The following is a 13,852-nucleotide window of genomic DNA, read 5'->3' as shown; positions in this document are numbered from 1 at the left end:
TATAAACACTTCCTTTTGCATATGTATTAAAGGACCCTTTGCATGATCTAATGGCTGCTTTTGAGTCCTAGTAGTGGCTGCAACACAAAGGAATTAAACTACATCTCCCTAAGAACAGAAGACAGTCTGGCCATATTCAATAACTGGTAGGTTATGAGCAATATCTCAGAAAATATGAGGTGGATTGAAGTTTTTCTTAATAGACACTTGAATTAATCTAGAGAAACATCCCCCTTCTGACAGTACATAAGCACATAGTGTGTGCCTATGTGAAAATTCAGTATTCAAAAAACTCCACCTGTAATATTTTCCTTAAATTTTTAATTGGTTTTGCTGTCTAGAATTCAAAACCTTTCAAGAGATGAGCTAAGTTGCAAATTTTCCACATAGAAAGGTGTGTTTTAATTCTTCCTTAATGACATCCAGGGTGTGGCACAGGCAGGAGATGTTACAGTGCCAGGGATGAAACTCTGGGTGCATTTTCCATGTGTGGCAGCCTAGAGCAGCACTAAACCCAGAGAATATTTAACAATATCAAGACCTCCACTCACACCAACCACTTGGAAAGCCACAAAAGCTGTGTGGATTCACACCCCCAGATTCCTAGGAAAATTTTCTCTCTCTGTTGCAATGTATCCTGAAAATATCCAGCTGTGGAAAGCGTTTTTCAGCTGAAAATGACCAGTGCTGCCACTCTCCACAGAGCCTTCCCCGTGCCTGGAAATATTAGGGATTTCATGGGGCATGTTCAGGACATTCATTCCAAGCAGTTACTGCCTTCTACCAAACGAATTTCAAATATCTGTTGCTAATATGTGGTGCAAGGGCTGGCTGAAAGTTAAAATCAACTTCCCAAAGCCACTCACTCAAGGAAGTATTGCAGCTGTCTTGCACTAAAGGTGAATTTTCACTGTCTCCAGTGGCAGTAGTTGGATGATCCAGAGCAGCCCTGGGATACAGGAAGGTGATTACATTTTCTCTGGCTTCCAGAAAGTGAATCCCATCACCTTCCCAGGAAGTGAGAAAAGTTTAATGCATGGAAACTGCTGACACTTGCAAGAATTTGCAGAGCAGTTGTTTTCTGTTTTAAATAGAAAAACCCACAGGAAGTCTGCATCCAGCAGGTAAAGAAGCCATTTTCAGAGCAATGATGCTTTTGCATATGTATAGCAGCTTTCACCCACAACAGAGCTCAAATTAACAACATAGTTGCGTAGATTTAACACAGGTACAATTTTGGGTGTCTTGAACCAGAAATCTAGGACTAGACTTCTAGCTGAATGAGAAAATTTCTGAGAAACTTTTGATGGACACAAGAGGGAAAAATTTTGGTTTTGTGGAATATCCAAAGCACAGGAATTGCTCCACTACCGTGCCCCACCAGCACATGGAAAAGGGTGAGTGGATCATTCTCAACTATTTCCTTCAGACAATTGTTGTTATGGCCTGCCCCTCTCCTTAATAGGATTTGCAAAAAAAGAAGCCTAATTCATTTAAAAGGATGCAATTTAGTAGGATTTGAAGAAGCATTAACACAGACCAGTTTTGATATTGATGCATAAATAAAAAACATGCAGCTTTATGTTGCTCACACTGTGTACTTATCACATTTAGTCCCACTAAAACACTTAGGTTCCTACAGTAACCTTAGCCCTCCTGAAGATAATGAGCTACCTTGCCAGGAGCAAACCTCACACAATTTTCTCTGTCATTAAATAGTGTGGCACCTCCAGCACAGGGTGTACATACCTTTATTCACAGCATGGTTCAGGCTAGAAGTGACTTCTGGAAGTCACCTTGGCCAACCCCTGCTCAAGCAGGGCCACCCACAACCAGTTTTTCATCAACTGACTTTTCAATATCTTCAAGGAAAAGCGACTTCACACCCTCTCTAGACAGCCTGGGTCAGTGTCTGGGCACCCTCACAGGAAAATATGGCTATTTTTTAATCTTATTTCTAAACAGAACTCCCTGTGTTTCCTTTTGTGCTCATAGACTCTCTACCTGTCACCAGTCACTGCTGAGTATAGTCAGAAAAAAAAAATCTAAAATACCATCACAGGGAATGGCAGTGCTAGCCAAAAAATAAAAACGTATTTATGGAGTTTTCATTCTCTACAACTCAGTGATTCCTATTTGCTTTGCCTCTGCTTCTCTAAGACACATCTCTGAAAGCTCAGCCTGACCTGTGTCTTTCCTTGAGCTCCCCTCTCCAAGCCCAATGCAGGGAGTCAAAATAAAGTTATAGAGGTGTGGAGCATGAGAAAAGTCTGCTTTCCCATTCAGAGTAAGTTGTCTCTACTGCCAGTTTCACTAGTCTTAAAATCAGGGATGTTGGCAAATTCATCACTGAGCTCCACTAAAGCAACTGTGAATAAGAAGGACTGTCTCTAAAAAAAACATAACAAAAAAAACCCAAAACCAAAAAACCAAACACAAAAACCAACAAAGCAAAATGAACAATAATCTTTAATCCTTTTATCCTCTTCTTTAAAATGGAGACTCCACCACTCACCCCTACCTGACAAGTGCATTATGAAAAAGAATTATGTGCCCAAACTTTAACACATTACAGACCTCAAGAAGACGGCATGGGTTGGGCTAATTTACCCAAACTGAAGATGATTTTCACTGCTTCCTTAGAAAAACTGCTCAAAATGAGGCAGATGTAGCAATGGGCAGAGTGATATTCAGATTTTCTGGAAAAATCCCTTTTGCCCAGGTTTTTTCTCCTGGGAAGCTAAGAAGCCTCAGAGAAAAAGGAAAACAATTATTATCTTATTTTCTTCTCCTCTGTTTTGCTCCTTTGGAATGTGTTTGGAGATTGTTCACCCACAGGTGATTATTTCATTGGATTCTGATGGGAGTTGTTTTCACTCTTTGGCCAATCAGAGCCAAGTTGTGTCAAGACTCTGAAAAGAGTCACAAGTTTTCATTATTTATATCAGCTTTTTATTGTGTTAGCTTATATATTATATAGCTTATATTATATTTATTATATATTATATTTTTAGCATTGTGTAAATATCCTTTCTGTATTCTTTAGTATAGTTTACTATAGCATTCTTTAATATAATATAATATCATAAAATAATAAATTAGCCTTCTGAGAACATGGAGTCTCATTCCTCATTCCTTCCTGCCATGAGGGTCCCCACAAATGCAATAGGACAGTAATTCTTTAGGCACACCTCTGCACACGGGAATTCCAATCCACTGGAATGCCAAGGGTGCCAGCACATCTGCCTTTACCGTGGAGGCACCTGACATACCTGGTATCAGAAATATCTGATGTCAAAAAAAAAGCAGGAAACCTGTCACAGGGGGGCCTGGCAAGGTGATGGAGGAAAAGTGTTATCCCACGTTTCCATCCCAATTAAACCTCCCCAAACAGGCGGGGGGATTTCAAAGCAGACATTTCACCGCCGAGCTCACGCTGCCATTCCTGGGAGTCAGGATGATAAATCCCTTCCCACTGCTCTGAAAGCTGCCCAGCATGTTGGAGGCATGTGTCAAAGTCAGGAGAGCTCTCCTAATGAGACTTGCTCCCTTTGATGTTTCTTCTGGATAGAGGAGCTGGCACGGAATGAATACTTTAGATGTTTTATGCAAAAAAAGTCAAACAGTTTTCACCTCTGATAACCATACATCTTACTTTAAAGGCCTTAACTTCTAAATATTGGGGATGAAAGGTGATTCCTTTATGTCTTTTTTTGCCTTTGAGAAGTAACGCCTTTTTTTTTTATTATTAAAAATTAATAAGATTTCACATTTTGTAACCTTGGTACACTCAGCCAACCAATAACATGCAGGTGAGAAATCAATACACACAGTTGAGCAGTGTTAATGTAGTGGGCAGCTCATTTCTCAATTAAAAGTTTTAAAAGCCACCACATTCATTTTCATGTAGCCATTTGGAGAAGCCTATGGAGAAAATACCTGGAGCCTTAAGGACATTAACCAGAGATTCTGCTGAGCCAGACTTTATTGTATTTGTGAGGTGTCCCATGGCAGGAAGGAATGATGAATGTGAATCCATGTTCTTAGAAGGCTAATTTATTATTTTATGATACTATATTATATTAAAGAATACTAAACTATACTAAAGAATACAGAAAGGATACTTACAGAAGGCTAAAAAGATAATAATGAAAATTCGTGACTCTCTCCAGAGTCCCAACACAGCTTGGCACTAATTGGCCAAAAAGTCAAAACAATTCACATGAAACCAACAAAACAATCACCTGTGGATAAACAATCTCCAAACACATTCCACATGTGAGCACAACACAGGAGAAGCAAATGAGATAATATTGTTTTCCTTTATCTTCTCAGTTTCCCAGGAGCAAAATCCTGTGCAAGGGGATTTTTCCAGAAAATATGACTGTGACAGGACTTCTGGGTGCAAAGTTCAATTGAAATGTCTGATTTTAGTGTGCCTAGGCACAGTGTTTGCAGCTCACAGCAAGCAGTAAAATAGAAAGAGAGAGAACATTAGGCACTGATTTTCAATGATGCTAATCAACTTCCTCAGGATGAACTTGCAAAGGAAAATATTCTGCCTCTTTTGTGCAATTAGTGAGACAGCAGAAATTCATATCAAGGAAGAAAGGTCAAATAGACATAAATTTAAAATTCCCAAAGAGCAGGAAAATAATTTCTCCTGTTGCTGTTTTTGACTCATATTTGCAAGCCTTTCCTTAGCTTTAGGAAAAAATGAGAGCCCCTGAAGTTTAGAGATTATCTCTTTGCTGATCTAAGAGGGTCCATTCCTTTGCTCATTCAAGAAATTTCAGAATTTGAAGAATTCATCAGGTCAGAGTGCACTTCAGAAAAGTCCTAAGCAGGTTCTGAGTGTGTTTCAATGGAAAGCAAAACCCCAAAATTCGGAAAGCACACAACAGAGCTCATCAGGGGAAGATTTTCAGAGAGGTTTTCAAAGTACAAAAAAATTATTTAGGACTCTGATCCTCCAGCTCGGAGGGCAAATCTTGCCGAGCCAAAGAGCCAGAGCCTCTGGAGACACAGCCATGCTGACACTGAACAGCTCAACGGGGAAACAGCATCAGGAGCTCCTGACTTGTGCCCAGCTGTGTCTACAGCACCAAATCACACCCTGGTCCTGGTTCTGATCCAGGAGCACAACCACTGAGCTGCAGAAGATTTGCTCAAATGGCACATGCAGGATATGACCTGGTGCTTTACCCTGAGATTTCCTGCACATTGTGCCAAAACCTCTGTGCTGCCTGAGGAAATGGGAAATCTTCATGATGATTACTTTGCACCTGTTGTTCTGCTCCTCTGCAGGCTACAAGTCTCACAGGAGGTTTTCTTTATCACATTTCCTGTGCAGGTGCAAGGACAGTCTCTACAGCACATCCAGGACAGTTTTTCCAGTCTCATAGACACATCCCATGAGAAGATTTCCAAAGCTACAACCAGACACCAGAAAAACTAAAAAAAAAAAAAAAGAGGTGTCCTCATCATTTGTCTTGGGTTTTCAAACAGTCTGATCCCACCAGGTTAGTGGTCTAGACTAAAATTCCTAAAGGCTCAGTCAAGGACACAATTCTGCCCCTCCTGCTCAGTCACATCTTCATTTGAAGCTACTGAGGCTCATTCATTCTTGCTGATTTTATTTCATATTTCAGACACTACATTCTCAGAGTTACACCAAGCACAGGAGCTCACTGAGACTCTTCATTATTATCTTTTTAGCTTTCTGTAAGTATCCTTTCTGTATTCTTTAGTATAGTTTAGTATTCTTTAATATAATATATTATCATAAAATAATAAATTAACCTTCTGAGAACATGGAGTCAGATTCATCATTCCTTCCTGCCATGGGGCACTCTACAAATACAATAAAGTCACTCTACAAATACAATAAAGTCTGGCTCAGCAGAATCTCTGACAAGAGTCTGGCAAGTACAGTCAGACGTATGGAAGATGGCTATTTTGATTTTCAATTGTGAGGTAAATTCTTGAATGTCTAACTGTCCAGCACGGACAAGATGAGTATGAAAAATAGGTTTCAATTGTGTGTTGAAACCTCTGAGAATGTTTTGGGTCATATGTGACAGACCAGCAAAGGGAAAAATTATTCTCCACCATCATTCTGATGGATATCATTAGATACAGCTTCCCATTTCTGGGTACCACTTCATTAGGTGGCACTACCTCTAAAAGGAACCTTCTTGTTCCATTCCCTATCCCTGAGCTCCTGCCTCAGTGTTCCACTGCTCTTGCAAGTGATCCAGAAGACATTTTAATGCCTTCCTGTCCTGCAGAACCAATACAGCTCCCAAAAAGCTGCATTTACATTTGACAGATTTCCAGCAATACACAACACTGCAAAAACAAAAAAAAAAAAAATTCAAAACTGCTCAACAGAAACTACAATAGACGTTTAATATATAGAGAAACTGGGGGCTGAGAAGAACACAAGAGTTGCAAATTAAACAGAATTTTAAAAAAATATTCAGTGTTATCTGACATCTGGAGCAAGAAACTTAAGCATTGCAGCACCAGTGCAGTGTAATCATAGCGCTGAGGATGTTAACAGATTTTAGAAGACTTGAACAGCAGGAAGTAAACATAAGAATGGAGACGTTCCCTGAATGGTGCTACAACTCTTGTCTTGGATTCTGATCCACTAAATGTCATTAGAAATTGAAATTAAATTAAAAAAGAAACCACCTCTCACTTGGCCCCACATAGTGCCAAATGCTGGCACAATTCCTTGATAGCACATTTAGAAGAAATTAGTTTGAAATGAGAGTAATTGGGAATTATTTGAATCACAATATATTTAGTGGGGAATCCCCTCAGCCTGGTTGACCCTTCAGTGTCAGAAGCCCTGGCCCTCCTCAGTGTGCTTTAGACATAAAACACACCAAGCTCTAAGACATAAAGCTGCCACAGCTCAACTCAAGATCTACACAGTGAAAACACTGATTTTGAGTAAACATTAGAAGGGAAAAAAAATTACACAATTGTCAGCATACATTTTATCTGCCACGTGTTCCCTCCTTTCAGCCATCCATTGTGATGCAGGCTATAAATACACAATCTATTATTTTCCCCCCAAAGATTATCATTCATTCAGCACACAAACACCTGCTGAAGTAAAATTCAGTCCTAGCAATTAATATTTGGCAACAATTTGCTCAACTGACAATGGCAGTAGGCTCCAAATAAAGCATTCAGCTCAACCTGAAATCCATTAATGTTATTGTATGGTGATGAGCATCAAATAACAGCAGGTTTTGAAAAAAACAGCCTGAGATAAAACTGCCCACACAACAGATAACATGCATGAAGTAGAACAAAATAGAGACTTCTACTGAAACCAGAAATGTTCATTTAAATTCATATTGTCATGGAAAACAGGTGCAAGGATAGAAAATCAAGGAACTGCAGCCAATAAAAGTTTAACTCTTCTAACCTGCAGCCTCTGATCATGCCAGCCTGTAGGTACACAGGTGAGTGAAGAACGCACACCTAAATTTGACATATCTCTCCCCAAGTTTCAAGAGTTTCTTTTATCAACCTTTGTTGCCATCTTATTGCAAAAGTTCCATACCTTCTTGGTGATTTCTCGTGGACATCTCCTCACAGCACAACCAACAAACTCCAGCTCCCCTCTCACCCGCTCTTTTATAGCGCTCATCCTCACGGGACACACCTGTGGCCTGCTAAGGGCAGGCCTGTTCCTAATCTTTGGTAATTAGTACAGCTGCAGCTCCTCAGGGGTGAGATTGCCTTCTGCAGTACCTTTATTTTCTTACATTCTATCCCCCCACAAACCTTTGCCTTGTTTGGTTGGTGGGACCTCAAGGATTTCCTGAATCTGTCATGGTTGGACCCCAGGCAGCAGCCAAGCCCCAGGCAGCTCCAGTGGGATCAGGGGAGAGAAGGCGAAGGGGAAAAGCTACAAAACTTGTGGGTTGAGATAAGGACAGTTTAATAGGGGAACCAAAAGCCACACATACAGAAGGAAAGGGAAAAAATGGAATTAATTCCCTGCTTCCCAAGGGCAGGCAGGAGTTCAGCCTTCTCCAGGACAGCAGGGCCCCATCACAGGGAATGGTGACTTGGGAAGGACAAACACCATCACCCCAAATACCCCCTTTTCTTCATTCTTTACCCCACTTTATTCACTGACCTCAACAAAAACATCTCTGTGTGATCAGCCCTGTGTTCAGCACAAATCCAAACACAGCCCCACAGCAGCCACTGCAAAGAACATTAACTCTAGCCCAGCTGAAACCAGCTCAGCCCAATATCACAGAGCAAGGGCAAGAATTAGAGGAGGAGAGAAGATGAGAGACCTTTCTGTGTTGTATGGTGGAAAGAAAAGGTGGGAGAAGGGAAAGAAAGTGAGCAGAAGCAAGGGAACCAGAACATCTAATCAATTCTTGTTTTGAATAGGGGAAGCAAAAAAGCCCAGAAGGAAAGGAAAACAGGAAATTAATTCTCTGCTTTCCAAGGGCAGGCAGGAGTTCAGCCTTCTCCAGGACAGCAGGGCCCCATCACAGGGAATGGTGGCTTGGGAAAACAAATGCCATAAAAAAATGTTCCCCTTTTCCTCCCACTTTCTATGACACCACATGGTCTGGAATGTCCCTGTGGCCAGTGGGGTCCCCTGTCCTGGCTGTGTCCCCTCCCAGGCACCCCCAGCTCCCTCACCATGGGGCTCACAGACAGCAGAGAAGGCCTTGGCTCTGTGCAACAGCCACAACAAAAACATCTCTGTGTGATCAGCCCTGTGTTCAGCACAAATACAAACACAGCCCCACAGCAGCAAAAAAATTAATTCTACCCCAGCCCAAAGTAGCTCAGCATCCCCCTCCTCTGCAGGGGTGCAGCAGTAAATGAAGCACAGAAATATTCCATAAAAGAAGCCCTAACTCCTGTGCCATGCTATCAGGCTGCTCCAGGCTCCTTTTTATTAAACACTGCTAAATTCCCTCACAGTTTCTGTCACTTATTGAGCAGAAAGCAACCCTGTGGGACAAACACTAAAAAGCTCTTGGATACCTCTTTTTAATCTCATTTTTACATCCATTCTTGCACGTCCTCTCAAGGTTTAGGATTTATCAGACAATAATCTGACTTTTTGCAGTCCTAAGACAATGTTACAACATGGGTTTAAAACCCTGAGCTGCTTTTTTGTCATAGCAGGATCTTCTTTCAAAGAAAGAAAAATATCTGAAATGTAGTGAGCTAAGGAGAAAAGCAATTTTTTGCTTCTGTGAAAGGAGTCATTAGTGGGGTCCACCATGGGATCAATTCTGGGGATGATGCTTCTTAACATCTTCATTAATGGCCCAGCCAGCACACCTTGGAAAGTACTTTGGCTGGGAACAAAGTGGCTTTCTGCTATTCTTTTTGAAAAAGAAAAAAATTATCAAAAAAAAAAAAAAAAAAAAAGACAGGAGGGAAATAAAGGAAAAAAGAGAATAAATGGGTGATGAGAATTTTAGAAGGAGGAAGCTCTGACAATAAGAAAAGCTCTGGTTATTCAAGCACACCTCTGCCTTACAAAATCTCCAACACTTCTAAGATCTAAAATCTCTTATCATTATTACAACATTTGGATAATTTTTTTAGTAAAAAGTTGAAAACATCACACATATCTAAATTTTAAGTTCTAGTTGGCAGCCACATTTATCATAAATCAACTTCAAAACCACTGATTTTAGTTTTGCCTAAAAATTGTTTTAGTTGTTAGTGAGCGCACTTAACTCATGATAAATCACATTTAAACCCAACTAAGAGTTTTCCACTGGTTTAACTAATTTAAAATTCTACTGTCCACGAAAAGTGAAACAATTCTGAATTTCTGTGACATAAACTGGGTGCCTAAATCTGATAAAACTTAATGGAAGGCAACTCCTGAGTGACTTTGAACCTTTGGTAAATTTCTCTGAGCTGCCCTCTGGCTCAAGACTGGGAAAATGGACAGGATAGTACTTGCATGGGTACATACCTTTTTAGCCTGCTAAAAACCTGTTAAATGCAGGAGTTAATCAGGGTTGTACCATGGAAACTCTTTGCCTGTAGGTAAGAATCGCTTTTAGAAAATTGCCCAAAGCAGTGTTTATTAAACCCATTGCTAAAAGAAGTTGTTCTCTCAGCTTGCCTGGCTGCAGATAAGGACAAGGTCACACACTTCACTCCTCAAATGCTTTTTTTCAGCCTGTTGGCTTTGACACAGCACTTGTCAGGTTAGTTTTGGGTTACAGCCTAGTTATTCTCTCCTGCACAGAGCGTCAGGCTCTTCTTCCTTCCCACTGCATCCCCCCAAACCCTTACAGCAAATCCTCACCACAGCAGACACAAAGTGCCTGCCACAGAGCACAGCCAGCCTCAGCAAACACAAAATAATTCCTCTAATATCAGCCTATCAAAAGGATTTTGTCTTTATGCCTTGTTCCTTAATGCAAGCCAGTCCTCAGTATTTTCACACAAGGTCACCTATGCCAGTTTAAATAGAGAATACAGGCTATAAATTCATATAAATAGAGAATATAAGTTATAAATTCATATAAATATCAGTGTGTGGTTAAGGTTTACCTGAAGGGGATATCTGAGTACTAGGCATGAGCAGTTTCTGCCCCTTGTTTTAGTCATGGTTGCAGCACCTTTGGAAATTCTCAAGGTCACACAATTATCCACCTCTGTTGCGGTGTGTTGTAATGTCCTGTTTTAGACTTCCAGGTCACCCCCCAGGTGTGGCAATACCTCTCTTCCCCTTCCCCCTTGCCGAGTGAATCCTGTCAATCAGGCTTAACATTCCAACAAGGCGTCGTGTGGTTGGTCAAGTTCAAAGGATGCCCCTCAGGCCCAGAGGTCATTGGCCTGTCTAGGTGTCCTTCGTCCCTTGAGACCCCGCCCCCTCTCACCTGGTTGGTGGCTCACCTGTCCCCTCCCCTCCCCCTGAGCTTAAAAGGTGAGTCTGGCCACGCAGTCGGCTATTCTGTTGGAGGTCTTCCCAAGATTCAGACCTCTGTAACCATGGAATAAACCACTGCATATAACCCTCTGGCAGAATCCCTCCTTTTTTCTCTTCACCTTCGCCTGAAGCCTTCTTCCTGAGGTAAACGGAGTTCCTAACAAGCCTGGACTTGTTTGGTGCCCAGCTGAAACCACCGGCAAGCTAAAGGTGTCTCTGGGGTGATACACCACAGCTGCCGCCTTTGGCTCAGCAGCGAGGGTCAGACTGGCCCAGGCACAATCTAACTGGTAATATTGGGATTCATATTCCAATACACCTCCACCGGCTCCCATTTCTCCAGCATCCTCCCAATATTTTGGGTTAGCAGACACTCCTGAGGCACCCCAAGTGTCTCAGCCTAAATATTCCTCTCTGCTGCAGCTGCTCCTCCCCTGCCCCTGTTTGAGCCAAGCCCAAAGATCTCTGCAGCACCCAGCAGGGCTAATGATGCTGGGGGGATGAGCACAAAGCAGCACAGCCTCCCTCCAGCTGAGGCAGGTGTCAGACGCCTCACAAGCACCTGGAGGTGACACAAAAGTGGCAATTAGTTGTCATTTCAATAGCAAGGCTGTTTTCTTGGCCGTGGAGAGCGTGAGCTTGCACAGAGCGCAACAATTTTCCATCCTAAATCTGATTTTTTTTTGAAAGTGCTTTACAGCTCCTGCAGAGATGGAGCATTAAGCTACAATGCCTTTAACAGATTGTGTAATGATCATAGCTTAAAAAAAAAAAAACCAACCAAAAACCCCAAAAATTCTTTGCCGTTTTGAGAAACCTCTTGAAAATACAGACAGAAACTTTCCTATTATCACTCATATGTAACTGAGATTTCCTAAAAATATTCCTAAATTTTTTTCTAAAAATAAACCCAGCAGAAACAAAATCAAACCCCAAACAGATGAAAAAATATATTATTCCTTTACAAGCAGAAGGATATTTACACATCAGTGGCCTATTTCATGTCCTTACCATGCCATTTTCCTAGATCTTAGGTGTCAGATTTCACAGGGAGGGGCTTTTTCTCTTCTGCTCACAAAATCTGATCCAAATACATCTTTTTTTGATAACTTCTTCCCCCATAAGTGGAATATACCTGAAAAAATGTCTGGTTTCAATAATTCAAGCTTTTCTGAAAAGAATAAATGTCATAGAAAATAATTCCTGAGCAGTTCTGGCAATTTTTGATATAAAAAGAAATAAATAGACTGAGAACTTTATTACAGAGTCTTCCAGGGAAAAATGGTTTCCTTATTTCATTGGGCAGAGGTCACAACGTGAATTGCTGCCATACTACATTGGACTTTACAGGCACACAATAGCTAAAGATATGTTTAAATCATATGGAAAAGGACAAAAAAAAAAAAAAAAGACTGATACCCTAAATAAAATAAATTCTCTTTCAGCTTGTTTCTAAAAATGAACAAAACCATGAGGTCTTTTAGGTCACAGTGTAGGCGAATTATTTGATTCAGATTATTCTGTGATGTGAAGAGTTCATCAGCCTGACTCATGATTTGAACACCAGTAATACTGATGTTGTAAAACCACAGCTTTCATCACCTCATCTTTTTAATAATCCCTCGAGTCCTTGTTGGACTCTGAGATATTTTCTCCAGGAGCTGGTTGTGTGTGAGAGAATTTCCTGACCAGCCCTGAGCACAGGAAGTTGCTTCTTCCAGAAAACCAATTATAAAGTGTAATGTAAAGTTCTTACAACAGCCAGAGTTATTCTTTGGTTACATCTGTACCAAAAGAAAATAAAATTTGAAAAAAAATGTAAAAGTAATGCATAAAAATATATTTTATATATTTATATATAAAATATATTTGGCATATTTAAATATATTTTATATAAAATGCTAAAATTTAAAATAAGTATGAAGTAATGAATACTCTGAGCAGTTCTCTGTTCCTGAGGCCAAATCCATTGAAATTGTCCACACAGAAATCAGTAAATCCCCAGCACTGTGCTGGCCTCATCTGCCTGTGGAGGATGCTCCACAAAACCCCCAAAACAGAGCCAGGAATTCTCCAGGAGGACAGGTTAGGGATCAAGAGAACATTTAACATTACCTTTCAACAACCATGTTTGTGTGCCTGCAAACTGCCACTGTTTAAGTTACAAAATTAAAGCCACACAGGCAGCTTTTGAATATTTTTTGAATTATTTCAAGTGCCACATGAATGGGTCAGTGTCACAGCTCACTGGGTCACACACATACAGGAATGGTGCATTTTACAGCTTGACAGATTTCTGTGGTTCAGCCTTGCTGCTAGGTAAAACTTAAATCAATGCACTTCTTCAAAACCACAGATTTACACAAATAAGACAAAGCTGCAATGGATTAAAATGATTTCTTATATCAGAGTGTGACTCAGCTTCTCAAATGGCTCCTAGGGGAGGACAAACATCTTCCACAACACAGCCCTGACTATTTTGGGGGCTAAATCCTGCTTGGTGCTGTCTGACAGAGCCCTGCTGTCACTTTCAGCATCCTTATGCCATTATATCCCACAGTCAATCCACATAAGCCTTCTCAAAATTCAAAGTTCATAAAACTTCTCAAAATTCCCCCCAAAAGCGTTTCCTTGGCAATACAGACACAAATGAGAGCTAACAGGAGGAAACTCTTGTTTACACCCAATATATTTGGCCATGCTGGTGATGCAGAGCTGGGGAACTTCTGCTGTCCTTGATGTTCTGCTTACAAGAGAATTGCTTGTAAAAAAACAAGAGAGTTGCTATGTAAATGTCCCCTGAAACTTCTTTCCATCCTTTTCCATACCTTGCCACAAATTATTTTGAAATGTGCTCTGAGCTACAGGAAACATAAATTCCTTTTCCCAGGA

The 13,852-nt window shown here is 40.8% G+C and overlaps 1 long non-coding RNA gene across 3 annotated transcripts in view; it reads right to left on the bottom strand.

The window, feature by feature from the left end:
* The window catches only part of LOC135448811 (uncharacterized), a 29,103-nt gene extending 21,492 nt beyond the window's left edge, over positions 1-7,611 (bottom strand). For 2 of the 3 annotated variants that reach the window (XR_010440586.1, XR_010440584.1), the window contains exon 1: positions 7,586-7,608. This is a non-coding gene — a long non-coding RNA (uncharacterized LOC135448811). Of the gene's footprint in view, positions 1-7,585 lie in introns of all 3 variants that reach the window. The other variant, XR_010440585.1, reaches the window with a different exon arrangement.
* Positions 7,612-13,852: the final 6,241 nt, after the last annotated feature.

Source organism: Zonotrichia leucophrys, chromosome 5, assembly GCF_028769735.1.
Source record: "Zonotrichia leucophrys gambelii isolate GWCS_2022_RI chromosome 5, RI_Zleu_2.0, whole genome shotgun sequence".
NCBI classification, from domain to species: Eukaryota; Metazoa; Chordata; class Aves; order Passeriformes; family Passerellidae; genus Zonotrichia; species Zonotrichia leucophrys.
Note: the sequence above shows the minus strand (reverse complement) of the source record. Positions and strands in the feature narration are given on the sequence as shown.